The 22,116-nt window shown below is 38.9% G+C and overlaps 1 long non-coding RNA gene across 1 annotated transcript; it reads right to left on the minus strand.

Annotated features, from left to right (window-relative positions):
* Window positions 1-340: 340 nt before the first annotated feature.
* On the minus strand, window positions 341-21,793 carry LOC113535190 (uncharacterized). Its single transcript, XR_003403574.3, has 4 exons — window positions 21,166-21,793; window positions 20,809-20,891; window positions 11,799-13,612; window positions 341-11,419 (listed from the first exon to the last, which is right to left on the minus strand). It is a non-coding gene; the product is annotated as an uncharacterized LOC113535190 (long non-coding RNA).
* Between the last annotated feature and the right edge of the window lie 323 nt (window positions 21,794-22,116).

Here is a 22,116-nt window from a genome sequence, read left to right on the forward strand (position 1 = left end):
GTTGAACATCCCATTCCAGATTTAGTCCCTATTATAATAAGCTCCACTCTTCTGGGAAGCTTTCTACTAGATGTTGGAGCGTGGCTGTGGAGATTTGTGTTCATTCAGCTACAAGAGCATTAGTGAGGTCAGGCGCTGATGTTGGTGAGGAGGTCTGGGGTTCAGTCGGTGTTCCAGTTCATCCCAAAGGTGTTCAGTGGGGTTGAGGTCAGGGCTCTGTGCAGGACACTCGAGTTCTTCCACTCCAACCTTCACACACCATGTCTTCATGGAGCTCGCTTTGTGCACAGGGGCATTGTCATGCTGGAACAGGTTTGAGCCTCTTAGTTCCAGTGAAAGGAAATTGTAATGCTACAGCATACAAACACATTCTATACAATTGTGTGCTTCAAATTTTGTGGCAACAGTTTGGGGAAGGCATTTATATTATATCTGTGAGTTTTAAATTCTCTTCTGCACCATGCACAGAATGTCACTAAGCAGAGGAAGCTAGATGTAAACAATGTAACCTTTTATTGAGTATGCAAATCAGCAGTCAAAATTGTAGTCAGAAATCAGGCAGGAAATTAGAGCAATGAAGGGAAATCAAAATCAGAAACAAAGGGCAGAAGCTAAAGCTAAACAAGGAATAGCAAACAGAGAAAACAGCACTCAGAAATGCACATGGGAAATGGTAAAACCTGGCAAAGATTATAGACAGTGAGCTGGTATATATAGACAAAACTAAATTAGAATTTAACAGGTGCAGTCAATGATCAGCTGAGTGGAAGTGCTAAAATGCCTGTACTGGGTGGGGTGTGGAGTTGTTCTGGTTCTTGGATCATCAGTGGATTAAAATTTGTCAGTCAAATGTCTGTTATAGAGTACAGCAGGGGATCAGGGTTAGACACAAGTTTATGACATGCAGAGGAAAATATGTTTACTGCATAAAAAAAAATAGTGCCACAATACATACCCAAGCTCTGATGTTAACAGTAATTTTTTTTTATTGACCTATGTGGATTCCTACTATTTTGTGTATTGACCTATTGTATGTTTGTAATTACGTGCATGTAATTAGCATTATTTCTATATTTCAAGGCAAGTCAAGTGGCTTTATTGTCATTCCAACCATTTACAGCTAGTTAGTACACAGTGAAACGAAACAACGTTCCTCCAGGACCAAGGTGCTACATAAAACAAAACACAGAACTACAGTAGACGTTACATATATTCACATAAAGTGCACAGTGCAAACATGTGCAGACAGCACAAAGTACAAAAACTATCAAAACAAGACAATGGGCACAGTGAGTTACAGTGCAGCACCAACTAGCACACAGTACTAATAAAAAAGTGAATCTTATAACAGTAGTGCAAAAGATTGACAAAATCAATGGCTGAATGTAAACATAGCAGCCAGGTGGAGAGTGTAAATATACACTATATAATAAATATTTATAGCAGCAGAAATTGAATACAGGTGTGTGCAAAAAATTGCAAAGAGGAGATGATATACACGAACACCGGTCTCTCCGATGTCCATGTGCCTTTGAAGAGTTGGGCTAAAAACAAAAATAGCAAAAATTTTGGATCCGGAGCGGCCGCTGCGTGCTACTGTCGTGCCGCCATCTTGGATCATGTATAAATTAATCCATTGTAGCTATATGTATGTCATGCATTGTTATATCATATTTATAATGGGTCAGGAATCGGTGGTGGAGGCGAATGCAAATGCCGGTAATTTATTGTGGAAAGTACAAACAAAACAAACAAAAGGGTGAACAAATGAATATGAAGCAAGAAACATCTAGACTATAAGCGATAATGTGTTGGCACGCATGACAACAAACGACAACAACGAATGCTTGACAATGAGACGGTGCAAAACTGGAACTTAAATACAAACAAGACATAAGAAGACACAGGTGAGAGTAATTAGTGAAGCATGTGACTTGGTCATGTGATGTGTGGGGCTGATGGGTAGTGTAGTTCCATGACAGACTGGTTCTTACACTGGAAGCTGCCCATGCAGACAGTTATAATTCATTAATGCATTTATATGACACTAATAAGCACAAAATGATCTGTTCTTCAGGCCTGATACACCTTGCTGGTCCAGGAGGCATGTGCAGGGGTCATGTACCTGGGCTGACTTCTGATTGGACACTCTGACTGATGAGATCACAGAAGCCAACCAACAGGAACTGTCCCCACCATCAGCAAGGTCCACCATGACACTACTACAAGCCTCAGTTTGTTACAGTGTTTAACACAGGTAACCACTTGCTGTATAGTAATGACATCAAAGGCACCACTCAGGTTATTTATTTATCAAATTAAATAAATGTAAATGGCTCTAAATTATTTATTCTATAAAATGATTAATTCAAGCTCATTTAAAATACCTAAACATAATTAAATGGGAATCCATCAAAAGACCTAATACTATACTAATTGTACTAATTGTATAATCAGCACAGATTTTCCTATTTTTTTATTAAAGAGCATCATCCAAACATGCTATACAAAATGTTTCAGTATTTCCTTTAAGGTTCTCTTGGCAATATAAACCTTAAGTAAAGCATGTAAAGAGAAAAGAAAGTGAGTAATTTACAGGACTGAATGTATACTCTATATTCCCAAGGACCTCACCTGTGACCTTGAAGGGACACCACAGGTTAAGGGTCTCAGGGACACAGAGTCATACTCGAAGGTGCAGTACTAGACTTTTCAAGCTGCTGAGATATTTCTGTCTGTATTCCCTTGAAACAAAGTACAGAATCCTGGATCTTAAGTGAACATTAAAAAGGAAAATGGACAGTACATTATTATATAAAATGATCCGAATAAATCAGAGGTTACATTCAGATTATAAAATTTGTAACATGTATATCATGTTTTATCCCACTAAGCAACACTATAGCAGAGAAAAGTTACATGATGTGGCTTTAGGTTTAGCACTTTTATTCAGACAGGCTGCAAGTCCCAAGGCTGAAGAACGTCAAGATGATATATTGGGACAAAAACACACCCTGACTTTTATCCATTAATTAACAGTTGTACCAGCTTATTAACATAAATTCTCCACACTCTACATGGCATTTCAGAATTTCTGTACAGCTGCAATAAAATTCCAGATTTGCAAAGATTTAAGCTGAAAGGTTGCTGACAAAACAACAAAATGCACTAAATGCAAAGATGACACAAAATAGCTATGTGGACGGATTGATTAAGGTATTTCCCCAACTCCAGCCTTCTACTGTAAGTCATTCAAGATCTAAACAATTAAAATATGGTACATAAATTCGAGCCCACATTTTACTGACTGCAGTTACTCTTAGTTTAATCTGGTAGCCTCTAGCAGTAGACACTGAGCACTCAGATCTGAGAACTGAGTGAAAAACTCCAGACAAAGGAAAAATGTGCACCTCCAGCAAACGCTGCTCTCTTACTCTGGCAGCTCCAAGCTTTTTACTGAACCTGCAAATTGAATCAATTTTAACAATATGATATTACATGATGGAATGATCCTTTTGTCTTCAAAGGGCAAAAAAAAAATTCCTATTTTTTTTTTGTTTTATTCAAAGGAAACAAGACAAATAATTATGAAAAGCTCACAGCAAATATTACAAATCTATACACATTACCCACAGATCAATAGCTCATTATCACACATACACAGGCAAACACACACACACACATTTGTCTTACTATCCTTGTGGGAATCTTCCACTGACATAATTACTAATGCTGCTAATTAACCTCAGTAACAAAAAGTAAAACCTTTGGCTCTTTTATTTTATATTATTTTTTAAGCTGTGTTTTTAAGGAGGTTTGGGACCAGGCAAACTTCACAGAACCCCAGTGAAATCACACAACCTCACTTTCTATACGCTGCACATTATTTAATATCATAGATGTCATGATTGTGGAACTTGTAGCTGCATAACAAAGTGTTTTTGTACACATCAATATTCCTCTTGCACTAACATTGGGAAGCAAAATAACCCCAAATATACCATTTGTTCACTGTCTCACTGTCTCACGCCATGTGTTTAGGTGAACAGTTTTGTAATTATAGCCAGCAGATCACTATGGACAAAATAGGTCAGTCATGAAGGAGTGAAAGTATGCAGGTTTTTGAGTGCTATACATCCAGTCCGTTCTATTTGTGCCCTTTTTGTAACAGTTTGACAAAGCCGTTTAAGTAATTAGTGAATGGGAGAGTACACATGGCTTGGCTGAGAGGAGGGCGTGGCTGTCGGTCGGAGGTTCTGGTAGCTCTTGAACAAGCTCGCTTCTAAGTAGGTTATGCATGAATGAGCAGGTATACAGGTGTTCTTATTAAACTGGCCGGTGAGTGTATATAATATGTGCTGTGATACTAGTGTTTACTTAGAGTGATTAAAAATGTTTGCCTTTTCTGATGAGATTACATCTTTATAAGCATTTTAATAATAAACAAATCTCAATTCACTTATACTGTACATATTCTATCATTAGACCTTTACACTGGCCAATTTCACTTTCACATACATAAATACAGTGCAATAAATTATCTAGCCATTGTGTTTAATAAAATGATAAATTCCTAAGTATAAAAAATAAATAAATAAAATAAATGTCAAGCAAAATAATTTTTTTTAAATTGCTCTGCTAAGCAGCCACTTTCTCACTGACTTTCCCTGGAAAGCTTGTGAAGACATGTGAATTTAACTTGAATTTAACTTGAATTTATCTTGAATTTATCTTGAATTTAACTTGAATTTAACTTGAATTTAACTTGAATTTAGCTTGAATTTAGCTTGCTGCAGCTTCTGCTCCATTGCCCTGTCTGCCTTGAATGGCTATATGGATTGTGAAAAGGCACTAGTTTAAAAAAAAATTGACAAACACCCCTGCCCCAAGAAATCCAGGAAAAGCATGGCATAGAGTGGGCCTCAACTAAAAATACAGAGACATGAGATTTCCCCTCTAAGCTTCACAAAGCTTGGGAGAATGGTCTCTAATGTCACTCATGCTGCGTTCGAGGTGAAGTTGCAACTTGTAATTCCCCACCTGCAACCAGTAAAAACCACCAAACACGCTCCTTCAGCTTGAAATTTCAGCACGTTAAATTAGGGTTGTCTTCTCAACTAGCAGTGTGATGTCAAATCAACATGGCCGCTCACACTGTGAACAGCATAAAGTCCCTGTTCTCTACTTTTAAATTAGTTTATAGCACTTTATTGGCTTTAGACCAGTTAATATACAAACACAGTACTTGATTAAATCTATAACATTGACCATAGTAATCACTGCTTTGAGAAGGTAATCATCAACATTATCACTAACATTAGCTAGCTAGCTTGTTGCTTGTCGTTATTGTCTGCTGTTGTTGCTGTGCTGCAATTTCAGTAAAATGTCGCACGAATGTTTGAAGTTCACTATAGTAGAATAGCACCGGTAGCCACTCTCTTGGAAATTACCACTTACAAGGCACCATGAACGCAGCATCAGTCCACGTGAGGTTAGGATCAGTCGGGGTGGTGACACCGCGGGGAAAGATAGAAGGTTGTACAGTTAACTCCAGGCTGATTATGATGCAAAACCATACAACCAACTACCTCAACCCGTAGTGCACAAGAACTAGTCCCACAAACCTGGAATAATCCAGCAGGAATTACAGACACACGTGTCTTTATACAGTACGCCTAGATCATCATCATCATAATCTCTCTAACATCATTTTCAAGGTTGTTCTCTGAGGCAGCAATGATCTGGGCAACAAAGCCAAAAACAGATCGATTAGAAACCAGCCATATGGTAGATATATAGATTCTTTTTTGTTTGTTTGTTTTAATGTTTGCTGCTTTCAGTTGTGAAGGTGAGCATTTTGTCCTAACGCAAACACATCCTTCCACATCCAGGGTATTTAAATGAGGTGAAATACAGTATGTTTCATAAGAAATGCTTGCCATATGTGAATAAAGAACAGACCATTTGAAAGGGAAGGTCCAGTAGTTAAAGTTCAGTAGGTGTTTTTATCATTTACTGTAATTAAAATCTTATTTATTGTATATACAATGAAGAGTAATGTACTGGAATTTTAGCAATATAAATAGGGCAGGAGGATAATAAGGGTTTAAAGGAACTGTAAGTGGGCTTCACTTTAGGCTGTGTCCTGTCATGCAATAATACATGCTAATAATACACAGATATTTCTGTGGCATGGCTTTCTGACCATTTCAGACCTACTGTAAAGACTACAGGTGGAATGCAGTCTCTGGCGCTAGAGAGCACATGGATCTGAGATCTTAGGTCAGCATATCAGGTATTGTCATAGACATTTGTCTTGACATTTCAACATATTGCAGTGAATATTTGTTCAATTCAGTTCAATTTTATTTGTATAGTGCTTTTAACAATGGACACTGTCACAAAGCAGCTTCACACAAATATACAAATTCAGGATATATATATTCAATTTTAAATGTATACATTTTTACATTTATCTCCTATTTGTTGTTCTGTGTTGTATACTATAGGAATTTGCCCTGTGCACATTGATACACAGATGTTTGTCCATTGCTTTAACAAGAAATCATTTCCAAAAAGAAGGAATTAAACATTCCCAACAAACCTCCTATGGCTTGCATACGCATACCCATTCTTTTGGCATAGCACAATTATCAGATTAATGACAAACAAAGGTTCAGGCAAGCAACTTTTATTAGAAAAATTAAATCACGACATACCAGTCCTAACTAGCCTGTCTTGTTATCTAGATTTAATGGAGTAGTGATAAATATTATAAAGATTGCTGTAACCATGGTGATGAGGAGGTTGTTTGCCTTTGCTGCAGTTTTGGAGGCAGAAAATCAAGAGAGGAGCTGCTTGTGCAATTTGACTGTACACAGCCACAGATCCTGTACTGATAAATGCCCCAAAATCACAAGTTGTTATTTTTGTAGTTACATTACCGTGTTGTAATAATGATGATGAAATATTTTATAAATCATATTATCCTGTCTCATTAACAAGACTTTTTTTTTCACCGGCATGTTTGTTTGTTTTCATGCCTTCCCTCAACTTGCGACCTGATTGGATGGAGGGCAAAAAAACCCACTTGCCATCACTTGATGCTTTCCTGAAATGTTTTTTTTTTTTTCCAACTTCAGAAGCACTCCACTGCTGCCACTTCCCCAAGGGTTATACATAAAGCAAGGGCTGGCAGTTGAGAAAAAAATGGCAAGTGTGAAAGCACCCTAAGAGAGCAAGAGCAATGCTAAAATCAACAGTAGCAATTATCTTAAACAGTTTCTGTTTAAGATAAGACAAGCTGTTCACACTCTTCAAAATAGCAACTCCTATAGTAGAAATAACCATGACAACATATGAAATTTCACACTCCAACATGACAGTAGGATACTTTTTTACACATTCAACACACTGTAAAATGATACTCACTTACATTGCAGTTCACACCCTTTGAATCACCCACACTCACACCTATCCCTTACTAGCACAACACACACTAATTGGGACGTGGCTTGACACTTGTCACAAAAAAATAAATAAAACAAAATTAAATAAAAGCCAGGAAAGAAGGAAAGAACAGTGGCTGACATTGCTCTGTACTAAAATAAGACAAAAAGCTTAAGATTATTCAACAAAACATGCGTCATTGGTCATTCATAAACACTCAGGGTTATTTTATCTCATTTGCCACATTATCAAATACCTTTGCATGTGGCAGAGATGCACGCACACACACACACACACAGGTCTAGATAAGACAAAATATTGTAAGATTTATTGTATAATTTTGCCCACTATTCTGTCCTTTCTGTGTTGGTCAAGGTGCACTGTGTCAACGTCATCATAAAGCTGCAGCTCCATCTCAGGAGCCATCTAATTTCTGATGGTGACAATGTTGTGTATTATCAATTCAATTCAATTTGTATAGCGCTTTTAACAAGACAGGCAATAATGATTTTGCATGCTGTCTCAGCTTCAACCTCCAAATTTGTTAGACATCGAAATCATCCTTTTATTAAACCAATGGTCATTTCAGTTTGTTCCCTGGCAATAGCTGCATTATAGCTGGTTGTGGGTCTGGGTTAGGTTCAGGGAAGAGTGTCATAAAAATACTGCTTTTTAGATTCTGTGAAGGATAAGCGAGAAGCCACTTGAAAAGCTGCATTTTTGTTTGTTTAAGTTACTGCCCACTGACCATGCCAAGGGGCCATGGGATAAATAAAAGCCCATGCGCATCCTTACCCCAGGCCTTCTGTGTTCACTGAGCAGAATGCTACCACTGTGTAAAGACAGATTAGCCCATTGGGTACAAGACGTGATTACACAGACATACCTCAGACTTCACACAGGTGAAGACACCTCGTTTTCTTAAGGACACATGCTATGTCTGCCCTGAGCATCCCTGTGACAAGAGACACTTTTGGACATTTGCAAAGCACAATCATAACTGTCCTACCTTCCTCACGGTTTGCTCTGTAGTGAGTTTGAGCAATTCTCATCCTCAATAGATACCAACATCAGCATGTTGAGTGATTCTCGTCCCCAGTAAAGAACAGTATCAACACTGTTCGACCTATATTCCACCTGTATTATTTCCATGAGTGCTGTCTATTATTATTTAGCAGAGTGCACTATCAGGATATGTTGTGAACCCTCATGACATACACATCCTCAATTAGTTTTGAACCTTTTGCTTTTTCTGAGACTAATCCAAACCTGGTGGAACAGGAATCACCTATATATCAATCACCTGAACATAAAAGAAAACCCCTGTAACAAGTGTGCAGTTGGATGGTGTCTGGGTAATGGGTAGATGCATTACCAAACTGATGAGACTGCAGCCTGTCCTAAGACCAAAATGGAGGCAGTTCTTGGGGCTGGCTGTAGGTTTGTACCTAATTATTCAGATCCCTGACTGATCTAACTGAAAAAAGAGTACCAGATCTGGCCCAGTGAACCGTTTTTACCCAGTTAAAGTGTTTTTTTTTTTGTTTTTTAGGTCTCTGCAGGCCTACGTGGGCAGTTGCACAGGAGAAACAAATGCCCAATTTACTTGCATGATATTAGCTCCAGTGATGAGAAGCAATATTAAATATACGTTATTATTAATTAAGTAATCATATGAAACAGTTCTGTAGAGGCCACATTTTTTTATTTGGTGCACAGGAAGGAGATCAGAGGTGACAGCACCATCTCAGACCCCATATTTATCTTGAGATCAAACCTCATTTTATATGCCATATTGATTATTAGATAAACTTAGGAACTCCACCTAGGCATAAAGTGAGCCATAACCATAGCACATAAGCTTCAAATCTGCCACTGTCAGTACAGATTATTAGGCTACTTCCATGCATTCGTGTAAAAAAAAGCAGGTGCTGTAACGAGTGCTATTTTATAGACTGGGAGCCAAAAATATAGGTGGAAACTATATTGTTAAATTAAGAAATTTGCAGCGATCATGTGATTAACATGATTTTCATGAATAGGATCCTTTTCTGATCATGATGTTACCTCTTAATATATTTGCAATATATTAGACTACTATTAAATCACTCCCTTACTTTCAGTGGTTTCCAGGGATCCGGAGCCTATCCTGTGCACCATGCACATGCACACACACACACACACACACACACACACACACAGACACATTCACAGCGAGGTGCAATTTATCAGAGCCACTCCACCTTCTGCCATGTTTTTGGCAAGTGGGAGGGAAACCACATGGATACAGAGAGAACATGCACAGAAACTCTGTGCCTACTTCTCATTCAAACATTATTATGTTATTCTAAACTGTAAACTCATGGTCTCTTGCTTTTATGCTACATCATATTGCAATTGACAGCTAAGGGAAACTGAGGGGAAAATGCAATGCAGTCTGTTCTGTCAGTCTTTGTTTTCTATCCTCCACTGTTTTTCAGACAGAAAGTGCAATGGTCTAGGCACAACTAAACAACTCCTGTCCCCAAGAAAAATCTGGTAACTTCAGAGATTTTACACTTGAGGTTATAGTATTCACTCCTTTACTGATTTTTTTTTCATTATGCTAAAAAAAGAGTAGACGATTAATTTGTGAAGGCAATCACGAAGACACAAATACAGAGTCTTGACATCTTGACTAGACTTTGCTCTAGTTCTCTTGACCGTAAAGTGCATTGGCAAGTCTACCTGTGAAACAGTAAAAGTAGCCAAATAGTGATGATACACCATATGACCAAAAGCATGTGGACACCTGACCAACCACACCCATATGTGATTTTGTCCTTTCCTGATTTAGTGCCCCATTTGCTGTTATAATATCCTTCAGTATTCTGGGAAGGCTTTGGGGTCAAAATGAAGGACATCAATAGAAATCCCTTAGATCTGCAATTCCAAGAGAAAACATGCCAGTTATGATGTGTCCTGTGTTTGACAGGCAGATGACATATAAATGACCAACAATGCAAGGCGCATTGTGCACCCTACAGCAGTCATAATAAGATACAAAAGAAACACATGTATAGGTCATAATGTACATTTGCACATTCATCAATGCCTAAAAAGTCTTGGGGCCAGCAGCGGAACTGTTGTTTGCATCCTTATGACATTGCCATCAGGACACAATGATCTAATGTAGTCACTGTCCATTGAGCAAAGTTTTGGTTATGAAGTGTCCCATCACTTCTTGTGAGATTCTTCAGTGGCGAGACACTGTCTACATAGTAAAAGAGGTGCACACAGATGCCCACCAGAAGGCTGAGGGTGTTCTCCCCTGACCATAGATAGCACAAGGCAGGTGAGCCCCTTGTAGGTGTTGGAACATGGAAATGGTTTGTTTGGCCATGCTGGCTTTACGATTCCTAAAGCTTCCCCTCCTACCTATGACCAATTTGGTGGCAGGTCTGTAATGTGTATACAGATTCTGCAGAGCTGAATAGCTCTCAGGCCAAGTGGATTGTTCCAACCACACCTGGTGATGCATATAAACCAAAGTCACAGTGAGTTGCCCCATATTCTGGCCCACATGTCCAAGCCCAGGAGTGAGGTGTCAGTGAGCGTCCTTACAGATGGACCAATATCAGGAGATTCCTCACCAAGCAGTCGTCACTTGAGTAGTGTCCATCTGGACATTGGATACGGATTAAACTGAGTCATCATTTAGAGTGACAAGTCTATGTTTCTTTATGTTCACCTCTGTAGAATTTTGTTTTTATGTCACGAGTTTGGGGTTGATGTGACATTTTGGCTAGTTGGTTGTAATAAGAAATATGGTTCATATGGTTCCTTGAGATACTGACCCTGTTAGAAAACTGGAACTAAGGAAGCAGCCATAATTTAAAAATACGTTTTTGATTTTAAGGAAAAATCTGCAATTCAGCCATCATTACAGTCCAACCTGATTTGCCTGATTGCTGGTCATTGCCTTGTGAACCTGTGAGAAGGAGAGAAAGCGAACTGAGCCACACAACTTGTCCCAATAGAGCACTGTGCTCTGGTTATCTAGTGTGCTATATGTTTTTTCCCCAAGGAATTCTACACGTGCCAGAGGAATAGAGAGTGAAGAATACAATTCAAGGCCGGAGTGAAAGTTTCTTTCTAATTAAACGTATTAGCACTTTTTGTTTTTGTTTTTTTGTATTTTTAGCATGTTCTTTTTGTGCATTGTTGGTTGGTTTTATGAAATGGAATGTGAGTTCTTTCAACCATAACTTTTGTTTAGCATAGTCTTCAGAGTCCTGGCTGCATTGAGCACCCAGGATTAATATTATTATGAATAGGCAAGCTAAGAATGCAGATCATACATCTCCTACCTCCACTCCCATAAAAAACTGATGATATTGCCTTCTTCAAAAGGCTTATTCCATTTGATGGAACAGAGATCCAAAATATTGCTGAGGAGCTCTTAATAGACCAGCTGGCAAAGTTTGCCTGTTGGTCATTGTCTTGTGAACCTGTGAGAGGAAAGAAAGGGGGGATTTGGGGAAAAGAAGGGCAAGAAGGGCCGCTGAAGAAATTGAAGGAAATGCTGGTTCAGTACACAGAGAAGCACAGCATTTGAAATAAAAAAAAATTATGGCCTACAAGTTAAATGTTTACTCTTGTGGACTGGTGCACATTTGCCAGAAAAAAAGACATGAAGTAGAGGATTCCTGCCTGGGCCCTGAATATGTCATCTTGGTCATGAATGTGCTTGTGGATTGCTGGAGAGAGGTCAATAATCAAGTGTTATTCCATGGGAAAGCTGTTTTCAGGTTTGTATCATGGATATACTGTATGCTTATTCCCATTCCTCTTAATGCCAGGCATTCACTGGAATAGGATTAAGCATGCAGTATATCCATGACTTTGCAGAATAGCTAGGTGCCTGTGAAAGTCTTGAACCCAAATCTCCACACAGATATGAATCTATAGACATAAGGGTTTGGAGTGATTGAAGTTGAAAAAAATAGCTGCAACATTAGCAACAACCACTCTCTTGAGAAAGTGGTGTATGGTCTTTGGTGCATGTGAGGAATTTGGTCATACCGGAGTAGAACAACACCAGATTACCAAATGTATTTTGCCCAAAGCATAGAAACATCTTGAAGAAGCTTAAGAGCCTCTTAATGGTGATGTTAGAGAGTGGGATGATCTGTGAGAGTGCATAGCCCCTGGGTTGCACCAAAGTATTAGTGAAGAAAAGTGATGGGTCATTGCGCTTTTGCAGAGATTACAGAAGGTTAAATGAGTGGATGAGTGTGATGGAGAAAACCATGTTTACCACCACTGAACCTGTATGAGTTTGAAAGGAGGCCACTGAGCCTCTGCAGTGCGTGTTCACTTTCCAGCAATATATGCAGCACTGTTTGTCAGGAATGGTGAACCAATCTGTATTCATCTTTTACTCGTCTGATTATGAGAGCCGTCTGCAAGACTTTTAACAAGTGTTTGAATGTCTGCCACCTCAAGGCAGCCGCAGCAATATAAATAGTTCTGTAGACAGAGTATAGAGCAAATAGTAAGTAAAAACAGGGTAGCTACAAATCCAGAGAACATTGTTGTGGTAAGGGGTCTATGGCCAGTTAAATAATACCTGTAAATAATAAATAACTTCTTTAAATTGGTGTTATATATGGGTCATGTGGTATTTATGCATCATGGATGGACTTGTGATTTTTTGTCTCAATGGTAAATTGCCATGCTGGTTTGTATTGAGGAGCATTTTTAATTATTGGACACAGAGACTATAACACTAAGTATTCTATCAGACAGCCATCAGGTAAAAGAATTAATTTTAATGAAAACCCCACCCTGGGTCTAGCTTAAAAAGGAGGTCATCAAGTACTATGAGACTTCTATTTCACCCGCTGTTGCAGTCCAGGTTATTAGATGGAGTGCCCCCAGTAGATGACTGTGCATTTGTGTGTGTGTGTGTGTGTGTGGATTGTTGATGAATTTTATGAAATAGAATGCAAGCTCTTTCCTTTGAACAGAAAAATACTTTTTGCTGTGCTATAGCAGTAGCCAGCAGAATGATGCTTAACTGTCTTTTGATTAATGGTAAAAAAAAGTGTTTTATACTTATAGATTTTATACTTATCTTTGTCTGATGCTCAGTCCCGGTGATCTCATCCTGTGTAGCTGTCTGGGAAGCAAATAGAAAAAGTAGTTAGTAGTACACTGGGCAAACTTTTAAAGCTGTATAAACTTGTGACACTTGCTTTCTACTTTACTTGCATTCTTATAGATCCTATCGATTTCTTACACTTTTCTTACACTTCTTCAGCAGCTGCTCATACTTTTTTTTTTACTTTTAGAGTAACTCTTTAATAAGGTCTTCTTGAAATTGTTGCCACAAAGTTGTAAGCACACAATTGTATAGAATTTCTTTGTGTGCTGTAGCATTACAAATTCCCTTCACTGGAACTAAGAGGCCCAAACCCGTTCCAGCATGACAATGCCCCTGAATCCAAAGCGAGCTCCATGAAGACATGGTGTGTTAAGGTTGGAGTGGAAGAACTCGAGTGTTCTGCACAGAGCCCTGACCTCAACCCCACTGAACACCTTTGGGATGAACTGGAATGATAGCTATACGCCAGGCCTCCTCATCCAACATCAGTGCCTGACTTATTGCGCTCTTGTGGCACAATGGGCAAATCCCCACAGCCATGATCCAAAATCTAGTGGAAAGCCTTCCCAGAAGAGTGGAGGCTGTTATACAACAAAGACGGAACAATTCAATATTAATGCCCATGGTTTTGGAATGTAGTGTTCAGTTCTTATAAGTGAGTGAAGTGACTTCTCAGGTTTCCACATAATTTTGGCCATTTTGGTCAACTGTATTTAATACAGCAGGTGTGTTTCCAGTGATGAACTGAACATAGGAGAGCTAATATCATATCAACCAGGGTTGCCAGGTTTCAGCAAAATGTCCAGCCCAAATGCACCTCAGAGTCAACACAAAAGACCTGAACCTAGCCCAAAATTAGGCAGTAGCAAAGGGAAACACATTTTTTCTTTTTTCCCAGTCTTTGCCTGGCAAAAAAGGTCACCATGGTGCACACACATACACTGTTTGCACTTAATTAGATTTAATTCTGTTCGTTTGCTATAAAACTAGATCTTGGATCAATGGATTTATGAAATGAAATCAGAGTCAGCAGAACCTGAACAGGAATTTGTAATGCTTGAAAAAAAAAAAAAAAAGTGTAAATGTGAAAATTTTCAATGAGAAGCTTCAGATATTTGAATACATCTTCTCTGAATTCAACTATTTGAAATTCAGGTCTTTAAGGTTAAATTTTAAACTGTGCTAACAATTCATATTCAAGCTGTTGAATATTCAGGTTTACAAAATCAGGTAGTAAAAAAATAAAAAATTAAGCAGTTTGAGCAATTCAGAGAAAACATCTGAGATACTCAGAAAGAGCAAACAAGCCGGGCTCTAATCAAACTCAGTCCCAGTCAATCACAGCACACCTCAGAGCTCATGGAAGGAGCTTCATTCAATCACCATGTTCAGCACCACTGTCTGATAGCTTGATGTAACCACAATATGTCGCACTGAAGTTTATGGTTTGGACAGTATCTTAATCAGAGATATGACAGCAAATGAGTGCTTGGTCAACATGTTCTTCAAACCATTGGCATGTTTCTTTACAGGAGAGCTCATCAGCCTTAAAGGCAAGTTCTTGTGTTCAGAGGTGTTGGTCTAGATGTTACTGGAATCTGGCAATTTCGGAGATGTAAACTACACACAAGTGATTTGTGTAATCTGAATGGAGCACCCAGAAAATCAACTTCAGCACACGTGTTACCACACACTGTATATGCGTAATTTTCTCTGCTTAAATATTGACATAAGTTTTGGACTTAAGTTGCTTAAACTCTGAATAAGCCCAATAAGAATTGGGATTCCCCTGCACCCCACCCCATCCCCCCCTTCTATGTCAATTTTGGTGACTGATTGAGAAACACGTTGTAGCTCAATTTGAGCAAGAATTTTGTCAAATTTTGTTGTGAGTGTGGTTAGAAAGGCCACATCAGTAAGAATTTGCAGTATAAAAAGTTTGTCTGGGGCTGCCTTTGAAGACAATATTGATAACACTAGATAACACAAGATAACACTGACTCCCTCCATCCCATTACTATGAAAACAGAACTGCCATAGCAACAACCTTGAAGGCACCAGCTGTGTGTCCAAGAAGCATGAGACAAAAACACACTATCACAACCACTGACTAGTCACAGCAAGCACACACACAGCTGTTGAAGGGCAATTAGGTCAGGATACCAGCCAATGGTTAGTTGATTAGATTTCTGTAACAAATAACTTGATCCCAAAACAAAAACAGGTCTATGCTGCTGCAAAAGATTACATAATGCGACATCTCATGAAACAGCAGTGAGTCTAATACTCTTCCCTGCCCCTAATTGCCCCTAATCAAGGCCCTCAGCTGCATGGTTTTGGTACACACAATACCAAACTCCATCTCTTTCTGTGTAAGAAACTATAGGCAAGGATGTTTTTCAAGATTCTTTTGGGGCTGATTTGATGGACACAAGGCGGTACCTAGTGGTATCGCATTTTATGGCAGGGGGATTTTTCCTACAGTTCAGTTGATGTGATTTCAGATGTACTTTCCGTCTTCAAAATTAGGGGCAGGGAAGAGTATTAGACTCACTGCTGTTTGTCGCATTATGTAATCTTTTGCAGCAGCATAGACCTGTTTTTGCAACGCATAAATATGATTGACCCTGTTCTCCAAAATCAGTATAGATATCAAGCTGAGACACATCCCAATCTTAAGCCACAACTGAGTCATTGTTAGCCCAGGATGTAATAAACGAATGCCAGTCCCACTGTAAAAAACATATTTGGCAAGTTAAAAAGCATACTGTCCCAGATCAGGGTCAGGGCCTAACTGTGTGTGACTTACAAATCCAAAAAGTTATAAAATTAAAAAACTGGATTGTTTTTATACAACCTGGTTGTCAGTACAAAATTTTTTTTGCTTTCAAGGACATTCAATACACATGAACACAAAGATGGGTCTCCTCCCTGACACTAAGTCTCAGGAGTCTATGTACAATCCAGAAAGCATTTCCCTGATCCTTAGTGTTAAACATTCACGTAGAAAGTGTGATGATCCAATCTAGAGATGAGAGAACAACACCTTGACCTGCTGCATGAACTATTTTATTACTGAGGTCCAAATCGTGCAGCCTGAGGTTAAGTTTAAGGGAAATGTTATCTCTGAAGGAGGCAGATTTCCTGTAACATCAGTAAGATAATTTTTGGGAATGAAAATAATTTTGGGGTTTTGCAGAGATTTTCTTGAGAACTTCAGTGAACTGCCAAGCTTCTCTAGGCAATGCTGAAGGGCAATCAGCCAAACGAAGACAAGGTGGAATTCTCTCAGGAGGCGTTAACAGCATTTGGATTTGACTGGAATGACTCAAAAGGTTTCAGACTTCCCTGGGAGTAATGTTCCAACAACATTTGAGGAAAGAGCAATGGTATAATTTGAATTGGTTGGGGGTAGAACAGGTTACGATTAAAACAGACAGGAAGCGGACAGGACCATTTCTCATCACAGACAAACATAGCCCAAGTTAGTATACTTTCGAGTTGCAGAGAAAGAGGAGGAAAAAGAATATGAAGAAGGACAAATGGTCTAAATTTCACCAGCTACTAGGACATGTGGAAGGTCAAGCTTCTGTCTCTGGCTCTACAGCCTCAGATGCTCAGTAATATTTTGGAATGCAACTGTTTGTTTTACAGGCTCTGGGAACTGAGCCAATCCGCTCTGTTGTCAAGGACACTCCTCCGAGATACTCCGCAGTGACACACCTCTGTATTATGTCATGGCACGAGCTGCTCAGCAACACATTACAGATATCCAAGCTCTCTCTATTCCTATCGATTTCTCTAAAACCAGCACTATCTGGAGCACTTGCCAATATGTAGATACCATAGCAGGTTTGAAGCTGGTAATTCAGCCATACATATACATACATACATATATATATATATATATATATATATATATATATATATATATACATAGATTGAGATGATCACGTTAGCCTCTAAGACTCAAGAGGCTGTTATTAGACTGACTGCTGTGGTATATTTATACGTACTGAACGTTAAGGGATGATCTTGGATTGGTGTCATTATTAGAGGTAGAAATCGAAGCTGTGGTGTATAATCAATTAATTAAATCTCAGATAAATGAGTCATCCTGCTAAGTTTAGTAAATGAAAAAGAACCTCCTGTTAATGCTGTAAAATGTGTCCAAAAGAAAACCAGTAATTATCAATTTTACCAACCAATGTAACTATTTTAAGAGGTATTACTGACAGTTCTTTTTAAGTCTGTTCATGGTCTAGATATAGGTTTTTTTATATTGGTATGAAACATAAGAAGTGTTTAAGAAGGTTTTATTATTTTCAGACCTGTCCTTTGAATACTTTTGATTATTTTTGTGAAATATATCACTGATTTATTGAAAATTTATTCTACAGGGTGTCCAAAAAGTCAGGATCCAAAGGGAATATGTTGAACAAATATGTGAATCCGAATACGTCAAGCAAAATCCATAAAAATATGATACAGTGAGAGAGAAAATGCATAGAGCTTAATGTTGAAACATGTAGAGCATATGTTGTAAATAATAAATACAAAATTAAGTATATGTAGTTTTACTTTCTTGGTTCCTGACTTTTTGGACACCCTGTGTAGCAAGATAACTGATTTGACTCCGAACCCATGAGAGGTTGGTAGAGTAATGACTCAGAGCTAAGGGCAGATATATGTATGTCAGAACACACAATGCAAAATGCAGCATTGTGCAAATTAGATCTGGGACTGCCTACTAACTGCCTTCTGCATGAGCCACAAATTAAAAGAAGTCACTTTAATCGAAATTAAATATCATGATACACAAATGATCGACTCTAGAGCAACTTGGGACAAAAGCAAAAATGCAAGGTTCAGTAAAAAGATGATCATCCTTTCACTCTATAACCACTTTATTCTTGTGAAGGTCACAGTGGATCTGGAGTCTGTCCTGAGAGCGCTGTGTGTGAGACGGGAAAACACCATAGATGGGACACCAGTCCATCACAGGACACCACACACACACACATTCACTCACTCATTCACACCTTCAGGCAAATGAGAGTACTCAATCCACCTGTCTTTGGGAGGTGAGAGGAAACCCACACGGACACAGGGAGAACATGCAAAACACATTAACCCAAGCTCAGGATCGAACTGTAGACCCTGGAGGTGTGAGGAGACGGTGCTGTCCAATGCGCCACTGTGCCACCCAGTAACAAAGATAATGTGTTAATAAATAAAGTTCTTATTACATAGACTCTCATGCCAAAACAACTAAATAGTGTGTAGGGCATAAATACTTGCCTTTTTTTTTACTGAGTTTTGTACAGAACAGGCAAATTCATATGAAAGTATGTAATTAAACAGTATTCCATTTTGTTTGGAAAACTGGCAGTATCACAAAAGTCCTGTTTAGTCCTGTTGTTTGTTAAATTTCTTAGATGTGGGAAATTGCTGTACATGTTCCAGACACAAGCTCAACTGACACGCAGTATTAAAGGACATAGTTTACCTAATAGTTCTTCCACCAAGGTGAAATATTATTACGCATTATTACACACCGTAAAAATACAAAACTTGGTATTCAATAATAATCCATTATAATCAAATATTACATTTTAATCATGTTAGATAGTATGTTAATCAGAGTAGTCAATAGTAATCAGTAGTATACTGTATGTGTGAGTGACATATTAGTTAATGTCTGTTGATGTCATATGCGTACGATATGATGTACTACTCTGATGTACTTACCAAGATCAAAACTCTGCCCAGAGTCCTGATTAGGTAACGTTTTACATTGATGCAGTACTTATCTATAGTTTGTACATGATGTCCTGCATCAGTTTCTTCTGACAAATGTGTAAATTAGGACCTGAGAAGGGGAAGTCAGACAAGCAGACCAACTTCTCTGAGATTTTGAAGAAGATGGGTTTTTTGTTGTTGTTGCCTTTTGAGCCTCCAGCGATAGTTTTCTTTGTTTTTCTTTTCTTTATGTAATTACTTCCTTTTTAAGAATCAAAAACACATTTTTTAGGCGTATCTGTGTCAGTCAACAATCAAGAGAAGACTTCACCAAAGTAAATACAGAGGTTGTACCACAAGATGTAATTCATTGGTAAGTCTTAAAAACAGGAAGATTACCAGAATAGAATTTTTCAAAAACCATTTTAAAAAAGCCTGTAGCGTTCTGGAACAACGTCCTATGGACAGATGAGACAAAGATAAACTTGTACCAGAAAGATGGAAAAAGAAGAGTATGGAGAAGGAAAAGAACTGCTCGTGATCGTATGGCGTGGGCTTGTATGGCTGCCAGTGGAACTGGTTCCTTTGTATTTATTAATGATGTCACTGCTGACAAAAGCAGCAGAATGAATTCTGACGTGTACAGGGCTGTATTATCTGCTCACATTCAGCCAAAAGCTTCAAAATTCATTGGACTGTGGTTCACAGTACAGATGGACAATGACCTGAAGCATACTTCGAAAGCAACCCAAGACAAGGCAAAGAAGTGGAATGTGCTGCAGTCCTGAGCTGACCTGAAACCAACTGAGCATACATTTCACTTGCTGAAGGCAAAATACCTCAATAACAAGCAGGAAGTGAAGACAGCTGCAGTAAAGACCTGGCAGAGCATCACCAGGGAAGAAACCCAGTGACTGGTCATGTCTATGGGGTCCAGACTTCAGGCAGTTATTGACTGCAAAGGATGCAGTCTATAAGAAGGCAGAACTAATTATGTTAATTTTGCCTGGATTGGACATAAATACCCTCAAATTAAAATGAAAGTCTGCACATTATTTAATTTCAACTCCAATATACTGTGGTAAACAGCTAAAATAACTTTGTCCCAATATTTATGGACCTGACTGTATGTACTATATGTTTTTGGTCAAATGTTCAGGCATATTATTTACATGAGAAAAACCTCAATGCCTGTGCAAAGAGAGTTCAGTCACAGAGTCCATTTACCTTTGGTTCGTATTCTTAAACATACATTTACTTACTATCTTTGTACAATGTATTATTATTATAGGGACACCTCCTATAATAGTCGAATAGACACATCCACACACACACACATATGTATATATATGATTTGCTAGCAGAGGGAGTTGGCAGATGTTGAGATGAAATGTATTCACAGCGTTACACATGAGGAATTAAGAGGAGCGAAGGAATGAACAATCAATAATGCATATCCACACACATACCAAGCGAACATGGCCTGGCTCCCCTACCTCCAGGCTGTATGTTCTGCACATTCTCAATCTGGACCCCAGAGTTCAGGGTAAACCTAGGAGAGAGAAAAAAACAAGGAGATGCTATGGATATAAGTAAAAAGAGAATCAGAGAATCGCACAAACAAATGGCACAAATTGTACAAATTTAAAACTGTTTTTTTTTTCACACCAAATTTACAAAAAAAATGTGTTTAGAAAGTAAAAAAGAGGTATTTAGAGACAATAAATGCTGAACAGAATAATGCAATGGATACTACAATCATTCAGTACAGAAATAAGACAGGGGTGAAATGGTGAATGAGACATGAAAAGAAAATGGCATAGTACCAGCCTAGTTCAGGAGGGAGGCAAATCCGATCTGCTGTCATTCCTTCTCTGTCATTCTTTATTTCTTCACTTTTTCCCCCCACGATTTTGCTAATCCTTGCATCCACCCATATGTAATCTCAGTTGAGTCCTAAGATGCCCCTCTCTCTCTCTCTCTCTCTCTCTCTCTCTGTACTTTATCCTCACCTTCTCCCTTTCACACTTCCTGCCACATTTTTCCTCATGTCTGTTTCATCTGTCCATTCAGAAGTTCGTCCTTCTTCGCTTCATACGTAGATGCCGTAAAGATTTCTGTACATCCTCAATTCTTGCAAGAGGTGAAAATCCCAAATGAGGTGAAGGAAAAGCTTGAGCAGATAGTCAGCAAGCAGAGGAGTCAGTCAGGTTTCTCAGTCTAGGACGAAGGAACACAAGCAATGCTGCCAGGCAGGACGAGAAGCGCCACAATAATCCCTGTGGATGACTCTGTGGCCGTGAGAAGGAGAGGAGAGAGAGAGCATGAGACAGCTGTGCGTGTAAGAGGGGAGACAATAAGGGTGTATGCATGTGTGTAATCGAGTGCAAGTGCGTAAAGAGGTGGGAGGGGAGAGCATGAGGGAGAGACTGATGGAGAGAAAAAGAGGCATGGGCTTACACGATGGAAGGGAAGAAAGAGAAATGGGAGTGGAGTAGAGGGGAGAGTTCAGGACAGGAGGGTGGAATATATGTCATTGCTACCACCCACCCCCTTCTCCATTGCTGGGCAGATACTTCCGCCTTTGGAGTGAGAGGCAGAAAGACAGATAGGAAAAGAGAGAGAAAAGGCGTGTGTTCACCCACTTTGGCTTGCTTTGTATCCCTTAGTCTGTGCACACACTTAAATTAATTCTGTCTGCCAGCCCATCCCATTTGTTTTCCTATCTATTTCTCAGACAGAGGCAGTCTGTAAGTGAAAGGGGCAAAGAAGGAGGG

The sequence above is a fragment of the Pangasianodon hypophthalmus genome, chromosome 29 (assembly GCF_027358585.1).
Source record: "Pangasianodon hypophthalmus isolate fPanHyp1 chromosome 29, fPanHyp1.pri, whole genome shotgun sequence".
NCBI classification, from domain to species: Eukaryota; Metazoa; Chordata; class Actinopteri; order Siluriformes; family Pangasiidae; genus Pangasianodon; species Pangasianodon hypophthalmus.